This window comes from Lissotriton helveticus, chromosome 5_1, assembly GCF_964261635.1.
Source record: "Lissotriton helveticus chromosome 5_1, aLisHel1.1, whole genome shotgun sequence".
Lineage (NCBI taxonomy): Eukaryota > Metazoa > Chordata > Amphibia > Caudata > Salamandridae > Lissotriton > Lissotriton helveticus.
This window is the reverse complement of record NC_136065.1, coordinates 1,208,893,747-1,208,921,651: the sequence shown is the minus strand read 5'-3', so window position 1 is coordinate 1,208,921,651 and position 27,905 is coordinate 1,208,893,747. Positions and strand designations below refer to the sequence as shown.

At 48.2% G+C, this 27,905-nt stretch overlaps 1 protein-coding gene across 4 annotated transcripts in view; it reads left to right on the top strand.

Moving 5' to 3' along the window:
- The window catches only part of EIF3A (eukaryotic translation initiation factor 3 subunit A), a 1,009,075-nt gene that overhangs the window by 187,690 nt on the left and 793,480 nt on the right, over positions 1-27,905 (top strand). The gene's annotated exons all lie outside the window — the stretch shown is intronic.

Here is a 27,905-nt window from a genome sequence, read left to right as displayed (position 1 = left end):
TGTTAAACATTTGTTTCAGGGGCAAACAATAGCTTTAGATTCAATGATAATATTGGAGGGAACATGCTGCATTTTGTTCTAGTCAGTAAATCTACATCTCAAATTGTATGTCACAAGATGTAGGAGGAAAGTGTGATAGATGAAACATTGCAGTTGAAGCTTTTAAGGTAAAGGGGGTTTTGCATGCACATTGTAGCATGGGCCTGTACATTGCTCCACTGCCTTTTCAGCTAGGTTTTCGCTTCACAAATACCACATACATGTGTTGCTTGATGAAGTGTTTTAGAAAGCTCCAACTTGAGGTCTGCTTAATGAATATTTAACAGATGCGGTGAAAATATGGAAGGCCTTCAGTAAGTTGACTTTTGTTTTTTTTAAAATCTCTTCAGATTGGTCCGTATAAGCATACAATCACATAGTAAACCGATTACATTGAAAACTTGAGTAGTCATTATACAGAATAGGCATCTGGAGCCAGCATTGGCATAGGCAGACGAGGAGTAAGTAGTGCAATATCTTCAATCGGGGCCTAGTAGACAAAGAAACAGAGAAGAAAACACCCCTTTCTCAAACATCAGCAACAATTGGATCGGCAGTTCCCGTCTACTCCGTCCCAGTAGTATATTAATAACAAGACCTTCATAACGCAACAGGCAAAGCTCAACTGTCATGATAGCGATACCTATCCCACCCCTTCCGGGACAATAGAACTGGCAGCTTGGGATTGTGTAGCCTGCGTTAATTTGCTAACGTACTGTCTGTATGGGCCCCAGATATCGACTGGGCGTGAAGCTGTTGGGACCTGCATGGAATATTCCACACTATTGATATTACAGTGGGCAAGACTGCGTAACCATGCCTTGGAGTTGGGGATTCGTCTGGACCCCCAGAGTATAGCAATTTCCCTTTTTGCAAGCTTGGCACAGGGGAACTCGACAACATAACCCAGCAGCGCAATCTCTGGTATGGGCTGCAACTCGCATTCTAAAATATCGCCCAAGATGTGGTGTACTTGCAGCCAGTAGTCATGCAGTTTAGGACAAGTCCATGTAAGGTGTGCAAAATCGGCATGTGGGGCCTTGCATTTGGGGCAGCAATGAGGCCTGGTTGGGTCTATTTTGTGGGCCAGGGCCGGCGTGAAGTACAGCCGCCTCAAAAACTTGAAATGTATCAATTTATGCCTACTATTAATGGAGACGTCTTTGGTAGCTCGGCAACAAGCAGCCCATTGGTCATCTGTGATAGAACCACCCAAATCAGTTTCCCATGCCGCACGGACCCTCGCGTCCGAAGTAGGAAGGGCCGCCACACAGAGTCTGTACAACTTAGAAACCATATGTGCGCCCGTTTGGGACTGAAGTAAGAAAGTTAGGGCAGCCATGTCATCTGGGGGTAGTGGGAACGAGGGGAACTGTGCTCTAAGCATGGATCGCACTCTGGTCAATGCAAACGAATCCATAAACGTCCGGTCAGTGAATCGCTGATCCTCTGACACCGAAAAGACATGTCCGTCTGGGAACAGGTCCCCTATTGTGGTGATCTGATATTCGGACATTCAGTAAGTTGACTTAGTCCGTATTGTTGGGCTTCTGTAGAGAACTGGGCTTTTATTGCAGCCCCTCCCCCGCCTCCCCACACACTTTGCCCCCCTCTTTTAAGCTAATGATTGCTGATTTCTGACTCTAGTGCACTGAGGCCTGCTTACCTGACCTCCGTGCCAGTGAGCCTTCCCTAAAACAAGATAAAGTCTAATTGTGCTATAATTGGCTACGGACTTTTTGTACCCCTGTAAGTCCCTAGTAAATGGAACCCCAGTAACCTTGGGCAGGGGTACTAAAGTGAGTCCCTGAAGGCTGCATCTTATCTTATGCCACCCTCAGAGACCCACATACAAATTCCACACAGACTGTCATTTCAGGCTGCTTGACCTGGTGCAAACCATGAGTGAAATCACAATATTCCACACTCCTGTGTCATGCCAAAATCAACGCATCTAATATATGCAAGTCACCCCTGTAGCCGGCCTTTGAGCCCTAAGGCAGGGTGCATTATATTTTACGTGAAGACTTAATCTGCATGAGATATGCCCCATGTGATTTCTAGATCTACTGCTAGGCATTGCAAGTTAGCATGGAAGCCATCTTCTGGAAAGTACAGGGCACTGGACAAAATGAGCTCCCCAGCTACACCATGGCTTCACTGAAACATATGGTGTTTGGTATCAAACACCTTGTATTAATAAACCCACACTGATTCTAGTGTCTGCTTTATCAATACATGCACCCAGAGGGCACCTTAGAGGTGCCCGGTGGAAACGTACGAGCCTCTAGTGTGTTGGCTGACTAATTTCTGCCAGCCTGCCACCGAGAGAAGTTTCTGGCCTCGTAGGCTGAGAGCTTTTGCTCTCAGGAGGTCCGGAACAAAGCCTCTCCAGGAAGAGGGTGCCCCCACCCCCCAGGAGTCTTCTTCGGCGAGCAAGCTTTAAAGTTTCCGCCTTTAAAATGAGATCATAAAAGAGGAAGATAGGAAGCTGATCCCCTTTGTCTAGAGCCGTTTGGCACCTGGACAGGTGTTGAAATTAGCTAGTCAGGCAGGTGTCCACCCCCAGACTAGTACCACTGTTAAGGTGGCCTAACCTAATGTGAGTACAGCTTTTCAGAAGTGGCCATCTTTGTGTTGGCACACTCGAACTCTGGGACAGGGTAATGCCCACTTCCCACATGAAGTGGTCATATAGGGGTGCATAGTGCTCCAGGGGTTAGTAGCCCATAGATTACTGTAGGAAGCTGGCTTTATATATATTACCAAAGTATAGTGTGCACAGAGTCCAGTGGATGCCCAGAGACTTTACAAAGGCTGAAGTAGATAATATGAATGTTCTCTTTTGTGGTAGTGTGGGCGAGCAGTTAGGTTTATCAGAGGGCATTGCTAGGCATTTATTGTACACACACAGGCAAGAAATGATCACACACACTGAATGACTAATTCTGAGACCAGTGATTTGTAAAAATATTAGATTTAATTTATAGAACCAAAAATACTTCACAATAAAATGTTTTGCAAGATCACGTTTTTTCAATATTAAAAGGGAACACTGCATTTTTCATTCAATACAATGTTCTCCTATGGGAGGAAACCCAATCGGCAATTTGTAGGTAAGTAAACTATTTACGAAATTAAGCTTTTGGATGAAGAATCGGTACCAGGAAAAGTTTAGGTAAGTGGCCTCCGTGCACCACCAACGGCACAGGGGTGGCTGGGTACAGAGGTCAGTCTCTGTATTTGGTGCCAACGTTATCCAATGGAGAAAGGGGGCAATCGTAGTGGTACTACTCTCAGGCGAGTAGCACGGTTTTGGAACCCAGTCTCTGGGGGTTAATGTAAGCATGGGGGGGTACCAAACTTAGAACTCCAGCGGCACAGGGGCGGTCGGTTGCAGAGTGGCTACACAGCATAGGGCGCCCAATGCAAAGCAGTGGAGCATCTTAAATTTGGGAAAAAGGCTGCAGGCTCAGGCCAGGAGGCTGGGCGAAATAAACCTACTGCTTCACAGGCAAGTTGGGGTGTCCTGGGGCGTCTTTTTACAAAGTCTGTAGAGCTCTCCATGTCCCAGGGGTTCCGGGTGCAGGGGTGAACTTTGGCGTCGGAAATCAGATTTCCAGTATGGTCGCAATTGGGGAGGTTGTCGTGCAGAGGCTGCAGACATCGACCGGGAGTCCGGTAGGGGTCAACCCACGAGGGACTTTTGCACAGGATCGCTGGGGAACCTTTTCTGGACTTTTCCTTTTGGACCGGTCCTCTGTCCACGGGAGATCAGGAGTCTTTTTAGAATGCAGGCAGTCCTCCCAGGGTTCTGGAGTTGCTGGGCTGTGGGACGAGCCCCTCTTCTGTAGTAGGGTCTTTGAGGCCTGCAGACAGGCCGGTATGGCTTGAGCAAAGTCAGGTGATGTCTTCAGTCTTCGCTGCTACACGGCTCTTTGGCCTCTTCTTCATAGGTTGTTGGTAATCTGAATATTAAGGTTCAGGGGTGCCGCTTAATTCTCCATTTAGGGGCGTTACAGGGGTTGGAAGGTAGTAGCCAAATCCATTTTACCCTTAGGGTGACTACACCCTTTGTAGGTCCACTCCCAGTGGATTGGAGGCATACCCCTAACCCTATTGGCTAGATATAGGAAGCTGGCTCTCTATATACTATACCACAGTAAGGTATAATGTGCACAGAGTCCAGTGGAACCCCAAAGGTGTAGGCAGAGGTAAAAGTAGATTATACTTTACTCTTTATTTGTGGTGGTGTGGGCGAGCAGTAAGGCTTTATCACAGGGTTATGTTAAGCATGTATTGAACACTCAAGCAAGAATTGATGTCACACACTCAGACTTAACTCAGACCAATTTTGTTTGTATAAAAACATTTCGTTATATTTTATTTGTTAGAACCAAGCGAGGCCTGGTACAGATAAGTATACTTTGCAATATTTATGCAGTGAAATACAAGTTAAATGCAGTTGGTTGATTTACAGGTAAGCCAACAGTCAAAATTACTTTTCAGTTAGTTTGTAGATTACTGTGTACGTTACTTCTTGGATGACATTTTAAGTTACTTTTGATCATCATTGTGATATGCCTAGATATCACACTGGGACATTTCCTAGACCAACGTTAAGTAATTCAGTTTTTACACATATATAGTTTATTAGGTTTTTCATACAAGCCAACTCAACACAAGATTTTTCATAGAAAATCAGTCAATGCAGTCCTATGGGAGAAACGGTGTTATCAGTTTATCTATTTATCTGCAAGAACTTAGGTTTTGGAGTGGGTATTCTGGGGTTAGAAACAGGGTTCCTCCTGGGTCGAGGATGCACGCACAGCGGCACTAGGGCATCCGGGTGCAGAGTGCTGAGGCCCAAGGTTATTCAATCGGGGATATGGGGCCTCCGGTTGGTGGCTGCTCACAAGCAGGCCACAAGGTTGTGGGAGGAAAGCTCTTTGTGTTAGGCTCGTGGCAAAGGTGGATCAGATTTAGCACACCAGGTGCACCCACAGCAGCACAGGAGCAGGGTGCTGGTTTGACGTCGGGTGCCCTGTTGATTTCAATAGAGACGCTCCAGTTGCAACAAACACTGCAGGCTCATGGACTAAGATCTTCTGGAGGCGACCACCAGTTGCCCCAGTATTGGAACTTTCATAGATTCCCATGGTTTGTATTCTTCCCCGTCAGCCTGGGAGCCTCGGTAAATAGAAAATACCATAGCAGTATGTACAAAAGAGAAAGTAAGGCCTAGGCCTCATCTCATTTTGTAGCATATCTACCTCTTTTTGTAAAAGAGACCAACATTTTGCAACAACCAATCAGATTAGCCTCACCCCATTGAACCCTCCTGAGAGAGCCTCAGATTTTCTACCGCATGTTGTGCTAAGGGAGTCTCCACTGAGCTCTGCTCAGTTTTCTCTTCAACTTTGGATTTCTACAACTTTTTCGCTTCAGGATGTCTGATAAGAAAGCTTTATTCAAAGCCTATGCTACTTGCTCAAAGAAGAGGCTATATGTCGAAGATAAGCATAAGGATTGCATTTATTGCTTATACCCGGATCACAAGGCCACTGAGTGTAAGATCTGCAGGACCTTCTCAACCAAGACTCTGAGAGACCGGGAAGGAAGACTTCTGACTTGGTTACAGAAGATGAAGTCTAGAAAGGAGCTTCTTTCTAGTGATAGTGAATATTCCTCTTCAGCAACATCTTCGAGGAGGTCTACAAAAAGGGGTAGGTCTTCCCCTTCTACATCTGCCGAACCTACTGCTAAGGCCTCTCAAAAGACCTTGGAAAGGTCTAAAAGGCTTAGTCCCAAAAAATCTCCTCACCATTCAAAGGAGAAAGAGGGACTTCTTCCTGAGGTGTCCTCTGGAAAAAGGCAAGCCAAACCCTTTCTGTTGCCTCTTCACCAGAAAGATCTTTAAGAAACCTTCAAGTACACCTCAGGAGGCGAAAGGAGAGAAGAAATCCGTCCGTCGACGACTATCTCCTCAGGTACGTCGACGTCAAAAACTCAATTGGTTTCAATTTCTGCTCCGTCGTTGGCCCGTCGACGAGAGCTTTGCCGACTACATCATCGACGATACATCCTACCTCTGTTTCGGCGACGAGACTTAAGTCGACGGTGATGACGCAGACGATGGTGTCGACTGCGACAAGGACGACGACGTCTAGGACTACAGCGGCGATGATCCTGACGTCTACCTCGTTGACTGTAACGTCGACTATCAGCCCACCGTCGACTGCCACTCCACCGTCGACGACAGTTCTTTCTCCAGCGACGACGATTCCCTCGTCGACGAGTAGACGATCCAAAAAGTGAAAATTTCTAGCAGGAAAAGTCTAATTACTCCGGAAATGACATCCCCCCCGTAGGGTAACACCATTGCCTCCACCTCTTCTTCTGGAGGAGTATTCTGATGAGGATAAAAGTCCATATGGAGATGCGTATAGTCCTTCGCAACTTCAGGTGAAGTACCAGGACTCTGATTCAGATGATTATTACCTGCGTCAACATCATCCAGAAACTCAATTCACTCCTCGTGATACACATCAGGAACCATCAGGACAAGGTATGGTTGCCATGCCGTCTTCACTAATAAATGACCTACAGCTGATGATGTTAGATTACAAGAAGTTCCCATCTCAAAACTCCGAAACCAGGCAACCACCCCTGCCACCACTTCAGCAACCTCCTCCTACTTCTGTGGCATCAACCTCTCAAAGGCAGGGCGAACAGCCTTTGATAGAAGGGCATGATGTGGTTACAGTGCCTGATGATTATGATTCATCAGATGAAGACCAGAATGTGGAACACATCCAAAATCCTGACGCAGAATGGGACGATTACGTTATCCCAGATCCTGCTTCACCATCTCCGGACCCGGTGGATTCGCCTCCTGCGGACATAGGGGGTTTCCATAATCTTATGGAAAGGGCATCTAAAAGATTTGACCTTCCTGTTCCTGTGTTGCAATCAGACTGTTTCCTCTATGATTTTAAAGAGCCCTACAAGAAGCCTATCCGTTCCATACCCATAGTAGAGCATGTTTTGAATGAGGGCAAGAAGGTGATGCAGTCTCCAGCTACTGTAACTCCGGTTCTACCGCGGCTGGAGAAAAAATATAGGGCTCCGGAGGACAGTCCTGCCTGTCTTATTGGTCAACCTAAACCGGACTCGGTTACTTCTCAGATGGCTCAAAGAAAATCAAGAAACCAGACGGCACCCCTGACTGCACCACCAGACAGAGAGGGCAGGCGCCTGGACAATGTAGGCAAGAGGTTTTCCTCTGTCTAGCCTCCTTGTTAGGGCCTCGAACGCACTAGCGATTTTGGGACGATGTGATCACCAAATGTGGTGCGATCTTTCTCCTTTCATTGATCATCTTCCAGAGTGCCAAAGCGGAAGCGCTAAAAATCCTGGAAGAAGGTGAACGATCTTCATCTGAAATTATAGATTGCGCAATGGACATTGCTACAACGGCTTTTCGCGACTTCGCAGGTTCAGCGGTCCTGAGGCGTCAAGGTTTGCTGAGATGTACCTGGTTTCGCCCGGAAGTACAGAATAAGATTCTGGATCTGCCCTTCGGAGATATGCTGTTTGGCAAGCATGTAGATGATGCCTTACAGGACATTATGCTGTTTGGCAAGCATGTAGATGATGCCTTACAGGACATTAAAAAAGATACCGAAACGGCAAGATCTTTGGGCACTCTTCAATATCGAAAAGTACCTTTCAGAGGTGCAAGAGGTAAAGGATTCTCTACATATAGGGGAGGTTATCAGCAACGCTACGCCTCCTATTCACAATCCTCTCAATCATTCAAGCCTCAATACTCTCAAGGGCAAAGTCAATCGGCGTCTTTCTCTCGCCAATCTTCCAGGGGTAGACCGGGACGTCAGGGGAGATTCCTCTAAACCGCAATAGCGGCTACCTGGCTCTGGTAACCTCGATAGGGGGCAGGATTACACATTTTCTCGATTGCTGGAAGATCATAACAGATCGGTGGGTCATGAATATCGTTCGATTTGGCCAAACACTAGAATTCCAAAACCTCCCACCTCCCAGAGCCCCTCGCGCCACAGAATCAAAACATCTGCATCTTCTCCGTCTCAAAGTTTGTCAACTGCTCACAATGGGAGCAATAGAACCAGTGCCACTCTCTCAAAGAGGAAAAGGGTTCTATTTCAGATTTTTCCCCATTCACAAGACTGAAGAAAACTGGCACCCAATCTTAGATCTGAGGGAGCTTAACACCGATCTCATAAAACTCTTTTCGAATGGTTTCTCTTCAAGACATCTTGCGTCTTTTAAATCCAGGGGATTACATGGCGACTTTGGATCTCCAGGACGCATATTTCCATGTTCCGATCCACCAAGCTCACAGAAAATATTTACGCTTCACAGTAGCCAAGAGCCACTTTCAGTTCAAAGTACTGCCGTTCGGGCTCAGATCCGCTCTGCGAATATTCACAAAGGTGTTGGCCCCAGTAGCAGCATTCCTAAGGAAACAATCACTAGAAGTTTTTCCTTACCTAGACGATTGGTTGATAAAGGCTCCGTCTTCTCAAGCAACGACAAAGGCAGTCGAAAGTTGCATCCAACTTTTCAATCACCTGTGTCTGCATCTCAACAAGGGAAAATCAGTCTTTGTTCCATCCAGAAAGGTCAAGTTCCTGGGCTCCATTCTGGATACAAGAAGCTGCAAGGCTTTTCCTTCGGATGAAAGACAGAAAAAGCTAATCTTCTCTGCCAAAAATTTACAAAATAGATGATCCCTGTTAGTTTGTCTATACAAATCTTTCCTAGGATTGATCTCATCTTGCATACCATTAGTTCCGAATTGCAGACTGCGAATGCGTCCCTGGCAAGAACAGCTGGACATGCAATGGCGCCAGGTGGAAGGTTCTTTCGAGGACAAGTTAAGGGTCACTCCTCTCATGAGAAAAGCAGCAGGTTGGTGGGGTATCAAGAAGAATCTCTCGAGAGGTCTTTTTCAGGAGTGCTCCATCCCCTCTGATTCTAACCACACGCCTCAATGGAAGGGTGGGGCGCTGTCTTACAGGACCTCCAAGTGAGCAGTCCCGAACGCAGAAGAGCGTTTTCTTTATCAATCTCTTGGAACTCAGGGCGATTCGCCTAGCCTTGCAGGCTTTCAGGCCCAAGGTTCAAGACGCCCATGCTGGTCAGGACGGACAACACAACGGCCATGCATTACATATACAAGCAGGGAGGTACGAGGAAGTGTTTCAACGCTGGGGAACTCCAACAATAGACCTGTTTGCGACTCCAGAAAACAGGAAATGCCGAGTCTATGCAAGCAGGGATCACCATCGACGGTCACTGGGTAATGCTCTTTGGATGTCTTGGTTAGGCGCATTTGTTTACGCCTTTCCTCCAATTCCCCTAATCCCACGGCTTCTCAGGAAAATAAAGATGGAACCGTGCAGGATGGTCTTAATAGCACCAGCGTGGCCTCGCCAATTCTGGTTCACAGAGCTTCTCCTACTTTCTCAGGACCATCCATTTCACCTATGTCACATTCCATCTCGATTAACAATGTCCCAGGGACAGGTGTTACATCCAGGTCTGATTTCTCTCCATTTGAAGGCCTGGCTCCTGAGCACAGAGAATTCCACAGCCTAGATATCCCTCAGGAATGTAGGGAGAGATTAACTCAAGTGCGCGCACCAAGTACAAATAAAACGTATCGTGCTAAATGGAAGTGCTTCTGCCCGTGGTGTCATCGGGAATGCATCCATCCATTCTCTTCAGCTCCTCATCAGATACTGCCTTACATTCTATCGCTGGCTAAATCAGGCCTTTCACATTCTTTCATCAAAGTACATTTGGCGGATTTTTTAAGATTCAGAAGATCAGCTTCAGGTCCTTCTCTCTGGTCGGCTAGAATTATCAAACAATTCCTGAAAGGTCTTTTCAGGGTTTTTCCTCCAGTGTGGCCACCACCTCCGCCTTGGAATCTCAATCTGGTTCTGGCTCATCTCATGAGACCTCAGTTCTCTTTTTAGCCGTCACTTCAGCTAGGAGAGTAGGAGAGTTGCAAGCTCTATTCATGCTAGAACCCTTTCTACAGTTCAAAAAGGACACGGTATTTTTAAGGACCAATCCAAAATGTATTACAAAGGTCCCTTCGGATTTCCATTTGAACGACCCAGTGGTTCTAAAGTCATTCTTCCCTCGGCCTACATCCCCTGCAGAACGATCTCTACATTCCTTGGATGTCCAGAGATGTCTCAAATTTTACTTAGAACGCATAAAGGATTTTAGAAAATCATCTCCACTTTTTGTGGCTTTTAGTGCACCTCGAAAAGGACTTCCTTTCTCAAAACAAGGAATCTCACGCTGGATTTCAAGTGCAATTCATTATTGCCACAAAGCGGCAGGAAAGCCGCTGGAGAGACATGTAAGAGCTCACTCCACAAGATCGGTTTCATCTTCAGCAGCTCTCTTCGCTGGAGTCCCTATAAAAGACTTTTGCCCATACATTCACAAAGTATTACTGCCTGGACTCTTTCATGAGGAGCGAAGCAGCAGTAGGACAAGCAGTCCTGAGGAATCTTTTCCAATGAGAGGAGCTTTCCTTTCTATCCCTCCTTCCTATGATTGCACATTTTGTATCCCATTTTTCTGATGTATTGTTACAAGGTATACATATATATGGTCATATGAAGACAGTGATGCTGAGATGTTGTAATATGCTTGTAGCAAAATGTGCACTTGTGACTTACTGCTAGCTACTCTGATACAAAGCATGGGAATCTATGAAAGTTCCAATACTGGGGCAAGAAAACAAGGTTCGAGGCATGTGGGCTGCTAAATTCATATCTTTTGCATTAGATCGCCGCCTAGTGTTGGGTCCGGATGATCGCACATTGTTGCCCTGGAAGAGTCTTCGAAGTATCCTGAGATAGGTGGCTCCTCCCCTGGACTACAGTGCGCATGGGCATCGGCTCCATCCCCAGATTGTTTTTTTCCGCCATTGGGTTCGGATGCGGTCTCGACGTCTCTCTGTTGGAACCGAGAAAAACTAGCTTTTTTACGGCCAAAAGGCCTTATATTCTTTGCGTCGGTATTGTTTGCGCACGGTCTCGAGTTCTTCCGTCTCTTTGAGTCGGAATCAGCGGAGTAGTTTCACTCTTCGGACATCGAGGCCTTCTCATCGCAACACAACCGCAACTTTTCAGCATGGAGCGGAGCCCGTTTAAAAACTGTCCACTCTGTGGGTCCAAATACCCACATATCGACGTGCACCCGGTCTGTAACAAATGCCTTTCACCAGACCATAACGAGGACAACTGCATGGCCTGCTCCAGGTTCAGGTCAAAGAAGACACTCCAGCTTCGGCGCGCGGTGCGCCTTGAGGCCAGACAAGCGGCCCCGGATCCAGAAAACATCTTCGGCGACCAAGAAGAGGAGGAACAGGGCCATCATCTTCAAATCTCCCCGCCCGAGACGGAGGTCGAGGCGGATCCGGAAGACGACGACGGAGTCGTGGGTCAAGGCCTTGAATACGTCGACGAGGTAGGGGACGTCGAAGAGGCTTATGGGGCCGCGGAAGATAGCTCAGGGGATGAGCTATGCCCCGAAGGTTACGAAGATCAGGATCGGGTCACGGGATCGCCAGTAGGCCTTACCCAAGACCCCGTACCGCAAGCCACGGCCCCGCCTTCAGGCCCGGCCACGGACATACTTGCTGCGCAGCCCGTATCGAAACCGAAACTGAAACCTACGGTATCGACTACACCTAAAATGGCCGACCCGAAATCGAAACCGAAACTTACGGATTCGAGCGTCCCTAAGATGGCGGCCGTTACACCAAAAACACCTAAACCGGCTGCCTCATCGACTCCGTCGGCCACCGGTCCACAGAAGTCGAAGAAAACTGTCGATTCCACAGTGTCGAAACCGTCGCCAGAGGAGGTTTCCTCTAAGAAGGGAGTTCGGCACGGGTCAACCGCTGCGACGCCGTCAAAGCCCGCCAAGGCCAGCGACAAGGCTCCGGTTCCGACTGGGACTTCGTTAGTCGGACGCGTGGTGGAGACAGACCCGGCGAAATCACACGGATCGAAAGCTGGAACGTCAACGCATCGGTCCAAGGACTCTGGGTCGGCGGCTGTGGCATCATCGTCCAAGACTCAGAAGGGCCAACAGGACGTCGGATCCGAGGGCAAGGTCAAGACCTCCTCGTCGGCGCCAAAGGCCGCTGTAAGTGACGCGTCCCCCATCGCCTCTTCACTACAGAGAATCAGGGAGAAGGCCTCTGCTACGTCGGCTCCGATGCTGTCGCCACAGAAGCCGATGGACATTCCGGCAAAGCCTGCTAGTAAACTTCTCTTCCTTCTGCCGCCAAAAGAGGCGTCGAAGGCCTTTACAACAAAATCGACGCCAAAGAAGTCGGATTCTTCAACGTCTGGAGCACTTTCAGGTCAACTACTCCACTCAGAAGAGGAATCTGAGCGTTTTATCGACGCAGACACAGGCAAATTGACCCTTTACAAGAGGAGAATCACTTCACAGCCAGTGGACTCCTATGTTATCCCCCTAAAGAAGAAAAGGCTTGCTCAGGACGCTTCAGCCCTGATGGAACCTATCCAGCCTCCTCCTAGAAGGAGCCCAACACCTTCCCCAGACCACTCTGAGGGTGAGGGATATGGTGAAGATGACCAATACACTTTCCCCATCAATGAACCCGATGCACAGCAAGATTCCTATGATGACATAGGTGACCAAGGCACACAAAATGTGGGGCAGGACCCACAGCCTTTCAGTGCACGTGAATCCCCAACAGAAGACTCTGCAGGTTTTCATGCACTTATTGAAAGGGCAGCAGCTAATCATGATGTGGACATGCATGCTGACCCAGTAGAAGAGGACTTTCTATTTGACACTTTTTCAGTCTCTGAAAGGACTGTAAAGACACTGCCTATGCTCAAAGGGGTCATTAAACATGCTGCGGACATCTTTAAAGAACCTACCAGGGCGAGAGTGGTCAATCCACGTATCGAAAAAAAGTACAGACCAGCACCTGCGGACCCTGCATACATTCGGGGACAGTTGCCGCTTGACTCTCTTGTGGTCGCAAATGCCCGCAAAAGGGCGAACTCCCAAACAACGGGTGAAGCTCCTCCCCCGGATAAGGAGTCGAAAGTGCTAGAGGCAGGGGGCAAAAGAGTAGCTGCACAGGCTGCCAATTTTTGGCGTATTGCGAATACACAGGCACTCTTGGCACGTTATGATAGGGCGCATTACGACACCCTAGAGCACGTTTTAGAACACCTGCCTCCGCAGTTTCAAGAGGGCACCAAACTGCTTATAGAAGAGGGAAAACTGATCTCCAACGCAGCCATAAAGTGTGCACTTGATGCCGCAGACACAGCAGCTAGGGCTATTAACACTAGCGTCATGCTGAGACGACAGGCGTGGCTCCGCATATCGGGGTTTAAACCAGACATTCAAACAACCATACTTAATCAGCCCGTCAATCCTGATAGACTGTTTGGTCCAGATGTTGACACCACCCTAGAAAAGTTTAAGAAAGACAACGAAACTGCTAAGTCTATGGGGGCCCTACAATCACAACAGTTCCGTGGCAACAATTTTCGTCGCTCAGGTGCACGTGGAGTCACCAGAGGACAGATGGGTCAACAAACACAATTCTCTAGAGGTGGAGCACAATCCTCGTACCCCAAACAGAACAAAGGGGGTTACCGAGGAAACAGCACCAGAGGACGTGGCAGAGGAAACAACAACTCCCGCTCCTCTGCCCCAAGCAAACAGTGACTCTCTGTCACTGCCCCCCGACCACTTAACACCTGTCGGGGGGAGACTACAGCAGTTCCTGCCCGTCTGGAGAAACATCACCACAGACAGGTGGGTGCGACAACTTGTCCAGTACGGTTATTGTCTAGAGTTAAAGTCCACTCCACCCAACATTCCACCAAGGCAACGGCCTATGTCCGCAGAGCATTTGCACTTATTGCAGCAGGAGGTAGTGGTGATGCTGCAAAAAGGCGCAATCGAGCTCGTGCCGGTGGAGGAGGAGGGCACAGGGGTATATTCCCTGTACTTCCTTATTCCAAAAAAGGACGGATCTCTCAGACCCATTCTGGATCTGCGTCCCCTCAACATGTATATACTTTCAGAACATTTCCATATGCTTACACTGCAACAGATTCTTCCCTTGTTAAACCAAGGGGACTTCTTAGCAACCTTAGACCTCAAGGATGCTTATTTCCACATTCCGCTACACCCGTCCCACAGAAAATACCTCAGATTCACTATCCAAGGCAACCATTATCAGTTCAAGGTCCTACCCTTCGGAGTGACCACAGCCCCAAGAGTGTTTACCAAGTGTCTGGCGACAGTGGCGGCGCACCTCAGGAGGCAGAACATCCATGTCTACCCCTACCTAGACGACTGGCTCGTTCAAGCCAAGTCGGAACAACAGTGCGCCGCGGACATGTCGACTACCATTCACCTCCTTCACGATCTGGGCTTCTCGTTGAACTACCCAAAGTCGCATCTTCAGCCGGCGCATGTCCGGCAGTTTCTAGGTGCGACAATCAATACCCTGACGGCCATGGCCCAGCCAAACCAAGTCAGGATAGACCGCATGCAGTCGCTAATCCAAAAGTTCAGACCGCAACACTCGCTTCCAGCGAGAGTGTTCATGCAGTTGATTGGCATGATGGCCTCCTGTATCTTCATAGTCCCTCACGCACGTCTACATATGCGTCCGCTCCAGGAGTGCTTAGCAAATCAGTGGACGCAGGCTCAGGGACAATTGACAGACCTAGTGTTGGTTACCAGTCGGGCATACGACTCTGCATTGGTGGACTCCACACAACCTTTGCAAGGGCCGACTGTTCCAGGAGCCAGTGCCACAGATTATCCTGACAACGGACGCATCTCTCCAGGGATGGGGAGCTCATCTGCTCACTTACACAGTGCAGGGACTATGGACGACGCAGCAACAGAAGATGCACATCAACTATCTGGAACTGATGGCATTCTTCATGGCGCTCAAGTCCTTCCTTGTACATCTGTGCAACAAGGTAGTGTTAGTCCGGACGGACAACATGACCGCGATGTACTACATTCAAAAGCAGGGGGGCACCCACTCGCCACAGCTGTCTCATCTGGCTCAGGGCATGTGGAAGTGGGCCATTCAGAGGAACATTTTCCTCATGGCAGAACACCTCCCGGGCAAGGACAATCAGATGGCGGATCTGCTCAGCAGATACAGCCATCAAATGCACGAGTGGGAGTTACACCCATCTGTACTCCACCCGTACTTCCAGCAGTGGGGTCATCCGGAGATAGACCTGTTTGCCACAAACGAAAACGCAAAATGCCAACACTTTGCCGCTAGGTTCCCTCACCCACAGTCGCAGGGGAATGCGATATGGATGAACTGGTCAGGCAGATTTGCGTACGCTTTTCCGCCAGCCCCTCTGATACCGCTGGTGGCAAGAAAGCTAAGGCAGCACTCGATGACTCTCATCCTGGTTGCTCCAACGTGGGCGCGCCAAGCATGGTACACCACGTTCCTCGAACTCTCGGTGGTGCCGCATCAAAGGCTGCGCCTCACGCCCAGACTTTTGACGCAGAACCATGGAGACATTCAGCATCCAGATCCGCAACAGCTCAACCTGGCGATCTGGCTCCTGAAGTCCTAGAGTTTGGATACCTTCACCTACCTCCAGAATGCATGGACATCATCAAGGAGGCAAGAAAGCCAACTACCAGAGCATGCTATGCTGCAAAATGGAAGCGTTTTGTCATTTACTGTACAGCCAATAACATCAACCCGCTAGATGCGTCTATCCCTAACATCATTTGCTATTTGTTACATCTTTACAAGTGCAATCTAGCGTACGCTTCTATTCGGATACATCTATCCGCCATAGCAGCTTATCTTCAGAATAGGCAGCATCTCTCTGTCTTCAGGGTGCCTGCCATTAAAGCTTTCCTTGAAGGCCTGAAACGAGTCATTCCCCCAAGAACACCGCCAGCTCCGGTGTGGAACCTCAATGTGGTCCTCACCAGACTGATGGGACCACCTTTTGAGCCACTACACTCGTGTGAACTCCAGTTCCTAACGGGGAAAGTAGCTTTCCTAATAGCTATTACGTCACTGAGGCGTGTTAGTGAGCTACAAGCGCTCACAATCCAAGAGCCATTCATTCAGATTCATCCAAATAGGGTAGTACTACGTACTAACCCCAAATTCCTTCCGAAGGTGGTGTCACAGTTTCATCTCAACCAAGCTATTGACTTGCCGGCATTCTTCCAAAACCCACAAACGGTGGCGGAAAGAATGCTTCATACTTTGGATGTCAGGAGGGCATTGATGTACTACATTGACAGGACACAACACTTTAGGAAAACAAAACAGCTTTTTGTTGCCTTCTCGCCACAGCACAAGGGCAACCCTATTTCCAAAGCAGGAATAGCCAGGTGGATTGTTAAGTGCATCCAAATATGTTATCAAAAGGCAAAACGTACCTTGACAATACCCCCAAGGGCGCACTCCACACGCAAATTGGGGGCATCTATGGCTTTCCTGGGGAACATTCCTTTAGAAGACATTTGCAGAGCAGCCACGTGGGTTACTCCACATACCTTTACAAAACACTACTGTGTTGATGTACATTCCAAGCAGCAAGCAGCTGTAGGACAGGCTGTTCTCAAAACACTTTTTCAGGTTTCTGCAGCTGGCACGGGCAACCGCCGCTAATGGAGGGACTGCTATATATTCTATGCAAAAGATATGAATTTAGCAGCCCACATGCCTCGAACTGAAAATGCTACTTACCAGTATGCATCTGTTCTTGGCATGTAGGGCTGCTAACATTCATATCGCCCACCCTCCTCCCCGGTGCCTGTCGCAGCTGCAGACATACTCTTGTATTCAATCATTAGCATGGACATCCTTTACACTTTACACTCCATCTCTGCCACAATGGCTAAAAACAATCTGGGGATGGAGCCGATGCCCATGCGCACTGTAGTCCAGGGGAGGAGCCACCTATCTCAGGATACTTCGAAGACTCTTCCAGGACAACAATGTGCGATCATCCGGACCCAACACTAGGCGGCGATCTAATGCAAAAGATATGAATGTTAGCAGCCCTACATGCCAAGAACAGATGCATACTGGTAAGTAGCATTTTCATTACTTACCTGTAACTTTGGTTCCCCTGTATTGGTAACTTTCATAGATTCCCATGCGCCTCCCCTCCTCCCCTGGGAAAGCTCAGCCTTCAGCAAGAGTGGTTACTGTTACACAACTGCTGCGAAAATCTGAGGCTCGCTCAGGAGGGTTCTATGGGGTGTGTCTAATATGATTGGTTGTTGCAAAATGTTGGTCTCTTTTACAAAAAGAGGCAGGCTACAAAATGAGATGAGGCCTAGGCCTTACTTTCTCTTTTGTACATACTGCTATGGTATTTTCTATTTACCGAGTCTCCCAGGCTGACTGGGAATAATACAAAGCATGGGAATCTATGAAAGTTACCAATACCTGGGAACCAAAGTTACAGGTAAGTAACTTGTTTTCTTGGAGAGTAAGCTGGAATGCCTGCAGATGCTGGAACACCGTGGGTTGGGCCACCCAAGGCCGTGGGACGTCTGGTGCAGGGGCGTCTGTTTTTTTTCTTACTGGCTCCGGTCGTGCGGATCCTCCGGAAAGGGGCTGTAGGAGTCAGCTAGAGATTTGAGGCGGCTCATGCGTAAGAAATTGGCTCTATATATACTGGACCAAAGTCGGGTACAGGGTGTATAGAGTCCCCAATCCCCTGAGGTATAACAGAGGTTAAAGTCAGATCTGACCTTACTCTACTCTAAAGTGGTAGTTTGTTTGAGTAGCAAGCCCATACCAGAGGACAGTCTAAAGCATTTGTTGTGCACACTCAGTCATCAAAAGGTTTCACACACTCAAGAACTGAACTCTAGACCAATTCTTTTTATATCCAAAAATATTGTTTTATTTGAGAAGCAACGGGTATCAAATTATACTTTTCTCAATATGAGAGACTTTAGGTAATTACTTTGCAGAATGGCAATGGACTTGGTAAATACAATAGTTACTGGGGTTGCAATAGGCAACACAATTCGAAACACAATTTAACATTGAGCTCGATGGGATTTTCTACATAAATGCAGTTGATTACTTTCAGTATTACTTTTATAAACACAGGACTGGATCCTGGATTCAGTCCCGGGACCTAAGCTGTAAACAGTTAAGTAAAAGCGTTTTGGTTACAGTTGCAATTTTTAAAGGATATAAATGTATGTTCGAGGCATATGAGCTGCAGATCTTATACTGTGCATTAGATCGTCACCTGGTGTTGGGCTCGGATGATAGAATGTTTTTGTCGTCTTGGAAGAAGTCTTTTGTAGTCACGAGATAGGTGACTCCGCCTTTGGACGATAGTGCGCATGGGCATCGGCTCCATCCTTAGATTCTTTTTTTCCGCCACTGGGTTTGGATGAAACTTTTCCGCTCCGGTTCGAAATCTACTTTTCAAGTACTTTGACGCGTAAAAACTTATTCAAACTTCACCAAACTACTTTCGATATCGTCAAACGTTGTCTACTCCATCAGCTCGATTCCGGTCGTCGACACGGGCCGTTGGGCCTATCCACGCCGTGAGGCCCACACCTCATGGAAAGGACACCATTCAAAAGATGCCCCGAGTGTGGATCAAAGTTTCCACACAGTGACCATCACGAGGTCTGGAACCTGTGCTTATCGCCAGAACACAACGAATCCAGCTGTACAGCCTGTGCCTCCTTTAGATCCAAGAAGACCATTCGAGATCGGAGGGCCCGCCGACACGACATGCAGAGATCAGCTCCGGAACCGGTGGATATCTTCGACAAAGAAGTTCCGCTCGTTCCCGAAGAATATACAGGCAATCTCCAAAACGTATCAGAGGCAGACGACTCCGATGACTCATACCATCGGGTCAGCGTGTGAGTACTACTGCTCCTGCCCCATACCCACCACCCAAATCGAAGGCAAAGGTCAACAACTCCGCCTCCGAGGCCTAGTCGTGACCGGAAAAATACTTCGAAAGCCCCGCCATCGAGCCCGGCTCCGAAGGAAATACTTAAGTCTTCCGATAGCTCTTTACTGAGCTAGCCAAACGTGCCAATCCCACCAGCTCCCTCTGCACCGAAAGGAGTCCCGGCTCCGAAACCATCGACTTCTAAAGACAAAACTATGAGGCCTCGAGGCCGACGAGACCAGCGTCCACTCTGAAGCCAAGATCTTCGGTACCGAAACCTATAATCCCTGATTCTGATGCGCTCAAGCCCTCGAAACAGCCTACGACTCTGAAAACAATACCTTCGGTGCCGGAATCTACGCCAAAGGACACAGTAACAACTCCTAAGGCTAAAGACAAGCCGCAACCACGCTCTGAACCGAAAAAATCGGCACCGGCGAAGGTTCCGCAAGCAGAAGACCTTTTCCAACCTGATCCTCTACAAAAGATCTGCATTGACCCAAAGACAGGTCATGTATCCACTACACCACAACAGTAAATCTGACACAGCACCTACGCCTGCAGTGCTTGTCAAGAAGGACTCTGCAACATCTCCTATGCACCCTTCTTCTCCTATACTTCCTTCTCCTTCATCTCCTGTTCCTCTTAACATTTCACCTCCAAATTCTCCTGAAAACTCTCCTCCTCATTCTTCACCACATACACCTACAAATTATGATTATAGCATAGGGGGAGGGGTAGACCCAGATGAGCCTTTTCCCTACCATGTTGATGATCCAGATTGGGAGTACCCAAACCCACAAGATGTGCCAGATATTCCTGACCCACATTCATATCCATCAAAACCTTCTCCCCCAGAAGACAATATTGGTTTTGGGCATTTACTGAATATTTGAGACTGGTATGCACTCTTCATCACTGTTCCGAAGGGGGCTCAAGGAAGGGGGGGGTCGTCTTGATTGAGGAAGTAATTGCATGGAATAAGTAGATGGATGGGATGCGTGCAGAGTGGAGAAGCCAGGGTCAAGGGGAGAGCAATGGTTAAGAGTGGGTGTGGGAGAGGGGGAAAGGCATTTGCCACAAGCGCAGGATGACATACCAAGGCAAATACTGTTAACTTGGTGCAGGGTGCTGGGTGGGCACGTGGTGTGATGAGCGTGCCCTTGGCACGGACTTGACAAGCAAGAATGTGCACAAAAGCGTGGACTGAGACCTTTGTACAGGGTGTGACACCTGTGTGTAAAAGTGCTGGATGTGGTTGTGCTGTCTTTGTGCAACATGTATTGTATTGTATTGTATTGTAATTGCATTTATATAGCGCTTACTACCCCTGACGAGGCGTCGAAGCGCTTTTTTGGCGGGTAGCACGCTACTCCGGGACCCACGGAGGATTAGTGTTGAATTAGTATAGTGAAACATGCAAGTACATTTTAAGTGGTGGATAAGTTAATCAGTTATTTGGATTTGGAATGATAGCAGAAGGATAGAGTAGGACAAAGGTTTGTATTTATTTATCGCTCGCTTGTTTACGCATGCTATTCAGGGAGCCTATAGAGGATTAGTGCTGAATTAATATGGTGAAATATGAGGTAATTTCAGTGGTGGATATTAGTCTGTTACTTGGAGTGAGAAGGATAGCGGATGGATAAAAAGGGGAAGAAAGATTTGCATTCATATAGCACTTGTTACCCCTGATGGGCGTTGAAGCGCTTTTCTTGCGAGTAGCACGCCACTCCGGAACCCATAAAGGATTAGTGTTGAAAATTAGTATAGTATAAATATGAAGTAATTTGAGTAGTAGATATGGTATTCAGTTATTTGGGCAGTATATTAGTATAGTTGATATGGAATATGGAATTTGAGAAGTGAAACATGTTAGTCTGTTAATTTTTATTGAAAAAGGATAGTGGAGGGATAAAAGAGAGTCTTAGCAGTAGGAAGAGGCTTTTGGATGAGTAAAAGGAGTTTTGGAGGGAAGGAGTCAGAGGGGAGAGTTTGTAAAAAGAGGTGTCAGATGATGCGAGGAGGGGTAGAGCAGGAGAGAGTCTAGAAAAGGTTATTTTGGCGATCCTAGTAGTGGTATGGGGTTTGGGATAAATGAGAGTGGATGTAGAGGATATATTAATAGGAGTAGGAGTAGTAGAAAGAAGTTTGAAAGGAGTCAGAAGGTTGGGCTAGAAGATATATTGAGTGAAGTATAGGCTGAGAAATGGGCTAGTGCATTGGAAATGCTAAATTAGAAGAAAGAGATAAGTATATAGATCCATAAGTACATTAAAAGTATATAGATACATAAAAAAGTAAGTATATTTAGATTAAATATATTGATAGAGGCACAGGATGAGATAGGGTAGTGCATTGGATATGCTTTTTCAGGAGAAAAGTAACAGACACACAGATCCAAGTACATGGAAGGTACATAGATGTACAATGGAAGTATGTACATGTAGACCAAAAATGATTTTTATTTATTGATGATTATTATTATTTTTCTTCTTTTAACAACATAATTGTTTTACATGTTTTATAAAGTAATACACAAAGATAGATGCATATCTATAGTGAAAACAAATGCTTATATACAGAGGGATATGCTGTAAATTTCTATTTCCGTATGGTGCTTATGTGGGGAAGAGCCATATCTTGAGTAGTTTTCTGAAGATAAGGTGGTTGTCGGTGGATCTTATGTTGGGGGGTAAAGAGTTCCATAATTTGGCTGCTTGAACAGAGAAGATGTGCCACCCATTGTTTTTTTCTTGTATGGTGGGATTTTGAGGCGAGATGCTCCTTTAGAGTGTAGGTTCCTTTGATGAATGTGTTTGGTGATTTTATTCCTGATGAAGAGTGGTCCTATTCCATGTATTGCTTTGTGGGTAATATAAAGCAGCTTGAACGTGGATCTTCTGGGGAGATGTGGTCTCGTGGTTTGATATGCAAGAGTAGTCTGGCAGCCGAGTTCTGAATCCGTTGTAGTCTTTTCATGGTCGTTAAAGGTGATCCGTGGTAGAGGCTATTGGCGTAATCTTGACCTTTCGTCCGACTGAGGCCATGGGGACCAGGGGCAGTGCTGGGTCGGACGTGGTGCTTGCGGCCGCTCGATGTGGACAGAATAGGGGGCGTTGGGGTGGTCTGTGCGAGTCGGGCATGGCAAAGAGCGAGTGCGGGGGAATGGTGATTTGGGCGGTACGAATAGAGGACTGACATTGCTCATAAAGGTTGCTGTGGGTTGGAAGGAATGGGGGTGGGGCGCGGGCCCAGTGGTTGGTGGATTTGGGAGTGTGCCGTGGGACGGTGGGGGATTGGCGCACCCTCCTCCTCGGTGGGGATTTGGATGGGTTTGGACCGGCAAAGCAGGGCCCTGGCGTGCCAATGGCTGTTGCCTTTTGAATTTTGGGGGGCTCATTCGTGTCCCGTTGGTTGATCTGGTTGCGGGGGAAGGATTTGCAGGAGATGTGTGGGGAGGGGCGCATCCTGCAGTTGGACGACGGGCGTTGTGGTGCTTGTAACTGGTTTGGAGAGTGGTTAGGCAGGCGAGGTTAGCTCAAGAGGGTAGGTGCCGGCGGGTTGCGGTGAAGTGGTGGGGGGGGGGGCTGCTGTGGGAGCATCGGATTGAATTTGGGGGTTGGATGTAGGAAGGGGGGTGGCCCGTGTTCAGAACTGCCAACATTGGAGCGGTCGTATAATGTTAGATCTTGGCGTGGCTCAACAACAGCCGGGGATCCTGGGCAATGTAATTCGTTCTAGGGTAGCGCACTGCGGGGGGGGGGGATAAAGGCACGGGGCACAGTGTTGGGGGGGGGGGGGGGTCCCACGAGGAGTATGGGTGCCACCTGAAGGTCCGGTTAGCGGCGCCGCGAGCGGGAGAGATGGGTGGGGGTTCTGGCTGCAAATTTGGGAGGTTGGGGGAGGGTCGCATGGCAGGGGAGTAGGCGCAAGGGAGATGGGTACAGGGGAGGCCTGTAAAGGGGATTGGGCGCTCGTGAAAGGGGGGTGGCTTTCGAATGGTTGGAGGCTCGTGGAGGGTTGCGGATGCGTGGGTGGAGCACAGGGTGGTAAAAGAGGGAGGGGTGCGGGGGGTCGCCTGTGAGGAGGAGTGCGTCCCGGATTGCTGGGTTCAATAAAGTGAAGGAAGATGGGGGAGGGGGTCGCGTGCCGCCCACAGGCAAGGACCAGGGCGGCAGGGGTTAAGAGCTGTTGGGCATCGCGAAAGGCGCAACGGTGCTCTGCCCCCGGCTCCCCCCCCCCCCCCTGGATGCCACCGGGGGTGCTTCGCAGTGGATGGGGACTAAGGTTTTCGTAAAAGTGTGACTGGTGCAGGCGGCGTCTTGCGTGATGGAGCAGGGCTGCCAGGGTGCTTGGCGCAGAATAAATAGCGGCAGAGGGGATGAGGGCGATCACGGGGAGGGTGGGTGCGAAGTTTTGGATGGGTGGGTACACGGGAAGGCGGGGAAGGGTGCTCGGGGAGGGGGGCCGGTTTCGAGTTGTTGGTGGGCCAGTTGAGGGTTGCAGATGCGTGGATGGGGGGCACGGGAACACAGGGTGTGTCCAGGCAGATCAGTGGGGCGGGGTGGGGAGGGCTGATGCGGGTAGCTGTCGACGCGGTTGGGTGGGGGCGGTGCGCAGGAGCAGTGGCTGCGGGTGGGGGCCGGTGCAAGATTTGGGTGGGCGTCATGCAGGGGCCTTTCATCCTGCTGGGGGCAATTGGGATGGGGGTTTTAGTTCTGCGGGCGCTGGGGAGACATGGCGGGGGTCGGGCACTGTTTGGAAAGGGGATTGCTGTGGAGGATGCAGGGATGGGTCCAGGGGTGCGGCGCAGAGAAGTGCCCTCGGGAGGGAGGGTGGCCAGGAGACCTGGAGTGGAGGGTGGGGATTGTCATGTATGGCAACAGAGGCCGCTTGGGGAAACCCGTTCGGAATTGCACAGCTGGCTTTTGGATAGCCTCCTTTGTGTGAGACAGGCTAGGGCTGGAAGCGATGGGCGGCAGCTGTGCAGCATGTCTAGTTCTAGGACGGCCATTAGGCATGGCCAATGAGAAGGTCAGCTTGGGGATTCCACGGGCGCCGAGCTTCATTGCGTGGGATTGCCTTTTCTGTGTTGCACGGTACACTACTAGATGCGCTGCAATATGCCAGAGTGCGGGCGGGGGCCGGGTGTGCGAGTGGTAAGATTTATTTTGTTTATTTATGCGTGTTTGTGTAGCGCTGACTTTACCCGAAGGTGTTGGAGCACTTCGCAATAGGAACAGTAAGGATACATGAGGAGAAATTGCAAGTGTGCAAATTACAAAAGCAAAAGGTTGAGTTAGATGAGGCAAAAGTGACAATTGTGAGCAAAATACATGAGGTAGCAACCGGTACATTACAGGAGGAAAAAGTTACAGGAGACAAAAGTGAACAAAGAAGGGAATTCACCAAGCAGTGTCAGGATTGCATAAAGTGACAAGCAAATCAAAATAATGTTCATAAAATAAAAGGTGTTAGATGCAGATTTGTTAAATGCAGTGATTGGTGAGATGAAAAAGCCCTAGCCCATTATTTAGATCAAAGTAGCACTTACATTATGCAGAAAAAAACAAGGCCTCAAGTGAGAGCAATAAAGCAACAAGCTCTCGGCATTGCTGTGGCGGGGGCGCGCATTCCTTTGAAGTCTATCAGAGCGGCCGCGGTCGCTTTGATGTTCTTGTCTTGCTTTTGGGGGGGAAGGGGAGGGGGAGGGGGAGCGAATTACTGTGCACGCGCCTCGCTCACATGAACTGTACGAGATCCGCAGCTAGGTAGACTTTTCGGACTGCTTACTATAATCTCGCCTATTCATTCCCTACGGGATAGAATAGGCGAGACCTAAAAACAGGGGGGGGGACACACTCTCTACAGCTGTCCCAGCTTGCACAGGACATTTGGAGATGGGCCATTCCACAAAACATATCTGTTAGCAGAACACCTTCCAGGAGTTGACAATCTGATAGCAGATCTGTTAAGTCGACAGACTCAACAAATTCACGAATGGGAACTACATCCGCAAGTTCTTCTACCATGCTTTCACAAGTGGGGTCATCCCGACATAGATCTGTTCGTCACACACGAAAACGCAAAATGCCCAACCTTCGCCGCCAGGTTTCCACACCCAAGGTCAATGCGATATTAATGAATTGGTCAGGCAGATTTGCAAACGCTTTTCCGCCACTACCACTAATACCACTAATAGTGCGCAAGCTACGACAACAGTCGCTTAAAATGATTTTAGTAGCTCCCACATGGGCACGCCAACCCTGGTATACAACTCTGCTAGAACTATCCCTAGTTCCACACCAAAAGCTACGTCTGACACCATCCCTGCTAACGCAGAACCATGGAGACATCAGACACCCAGACCCAAGCCAACTGAATCTAGCGATCTGGCTCCTGAGGTCTTAGAGTTTGGTTATCTTAACCTACCACCAGACTGTATGAATATTATTAAAGAAGCGAGGAGACCTACTACTAGAGCTTGCTATGCTGCTAAATGGAAAAGATTTTCCATTTACTGCAACAATAACCAAATTGACCCCCTAGATGCTTCCATCTAAAATATAATTTGCTACCTTCTACATTTACAAAGATGTAACTTGGCATATTCATCTATACGCCTACATCTGGCAGCATATTTACAATTAGACAACATCTGTCTATTTAGAGTGCCTGCTATTAAAGCATTTATGGAAGGATTAAAAAGAATAATTCCTCCCAGGTTACCACCCTCTCCAGGGTGGAACCTAAACATTGTTCTTACAAGGCTCATGGGACCACCTTTTGAACCTCTACACAAATGTGAACTGCAATTCCTCATATGGAAAACAGCTTTTATAGTAGCTATTACCTCTCTTAGGAGAGTTAGTGAGATTCAAGCTTTCACTATACAAGAACCATTTTTACAATTACACCGTAATAAAGTGGTTCTCAGAACAAATCCTAAATTCCTTCCAAAAGTCCTTACTCCGTTTCATTTAAACCAATCTGTAAAGTTACCGGTGTTTTTCCAAAACTCCGACTCTGTAGCAGAAAGAGCTCTACACACTAGACGTTAAAAGAGCTGTCCTCTATTATATAGATAGGATCAAATACTTTCGTAAAACAAAGCAACTGTTTGTAGCTTTCTCTCCACCACATAAGGGCAACCCCATCTCTAAAGCAGGAATTGCAAGGTGAATTGTAAAATGTATACAAATATGCTATCAAAAAGCAAAAACGTACATTAACATTTCCTCCTAGAGCGCACTCCACAGGCAAACTAGGAGCCTCCATGGCTTTCTTGGGGAACTCTCCCCTAGAAGACATCTGCAAGGCAGCAACATGGTCTAAAACACACACCTTCACTAAACACTATTGTGTTGATGTGCAAGCTAAGCAGCAAGCTGCAGTAGGCCAAGCTGTCCTCAAAACCCTCTTTCAAACTACTGCAACAGATACAGGTGACCACCGCTAGTGGAGACACTGCGGTACAATCGATGCACAGTGTAAGATCTGCAGCTCGTATGCCTCGAACGGAAAATGCTACTTACCAGTATGCATCTGTTCTTGGCTTGTAGAGCTGCAGATTCTTACACGCCCTCCCGCCTCCCCGGGGCCTGTATCTGTTCCAGTTCTATCTTAATTAGATATACATGCATGGACATTCTTTCTACAAACATCATGGCGAAAAACAATCTAAGGATGGAGCCGATGCCCATGCGCACTATCGTCCAAGGGAGAAGTCGCCTATCTTGTGACTACAAAATACTTTTTCCAAGACAATAACATGCAATCATCCGAGCCCAACACCAGGTGGTGATCTAATGCGCACAGTGTAAGAATCTGCAGCTCTACATGCCAAGAACTGATGCATACTGGTAAGAAGCATTTTCCTTTCAGAGTTGACACTTAGAAACTTTTCAGAGAAAAACTAGCAATGTTATCTTATGGAAGGAAATTCAAGACACGGGTAAAGTAGGTTCTTGTTACTTTTGCAATCCAGTACTGGACTCTTAGGTTCAGCAGTGGGACCTCTACCTAAGACAGGTAAGTAATTACGTTTCAGTAGTTGGTACGATTTTTAAAGAATATTTGTAATTTGCAAAAATCAACACTTGAATGAATTTTCAGAGAAAATCAGTCCATGGTTTCCTATGGAAGAAAATACAGTAACTGGTAAGTACGGTTAAGATTACTTTTGCGGTTCAATACTGAACTAGAAAGTACAGCACTGGCTTCTCTCCTGATACCAGGTGAGTATTTCGGAAATCGGTGTGTGGCCGATTTTAGAGGAATATTTTAAAGTTTCAAAAATCGATACTCTGTGAAAACCAGTCCATGTTAGCCTATGGAAAGTAAGTGAGTTATCGGCTTTTAGTTGAGTACTCGACTGGCGAGGTTAAGGTTCTAGGCATAGACTCAGGGGTCTCCCAGGGTCGGAAAGGTACTGTGGTTACACCCTCAGCGGCACAGAGGCAGCCGGGTGCAGAGAGAGAGTAGGCCCAATGCAATCCAATGGAGGGTAAGGGGCCTTTGGTTGGTGGCTGCAAGCAGGCAGGCCACGCGGCTGTGGGAACTGAGCTCCTCGTCACTTACTCAGGGGAAGTAGAGTAGGGTAGTAGTTGCACTTCCAGCGGAGGGCACAGGGGGCCGTGGGGTGCCGGGTGCAGGGGTGTCTTTGGGTGTCGGGAGATCTTATCCTCGACTGGTCGTGGTTGGAGGGGTCCCAGGTTCTGAGGCTGCAGTTGTCGTCTGGGTTGCTGAGGAGGGTCTTTGGGCACTGGACTTTGGGTCCCAGTCGCCCGGGGACGTCCTTGTGGTCTTGGGTCACTCGAGCACGGGCCGGGC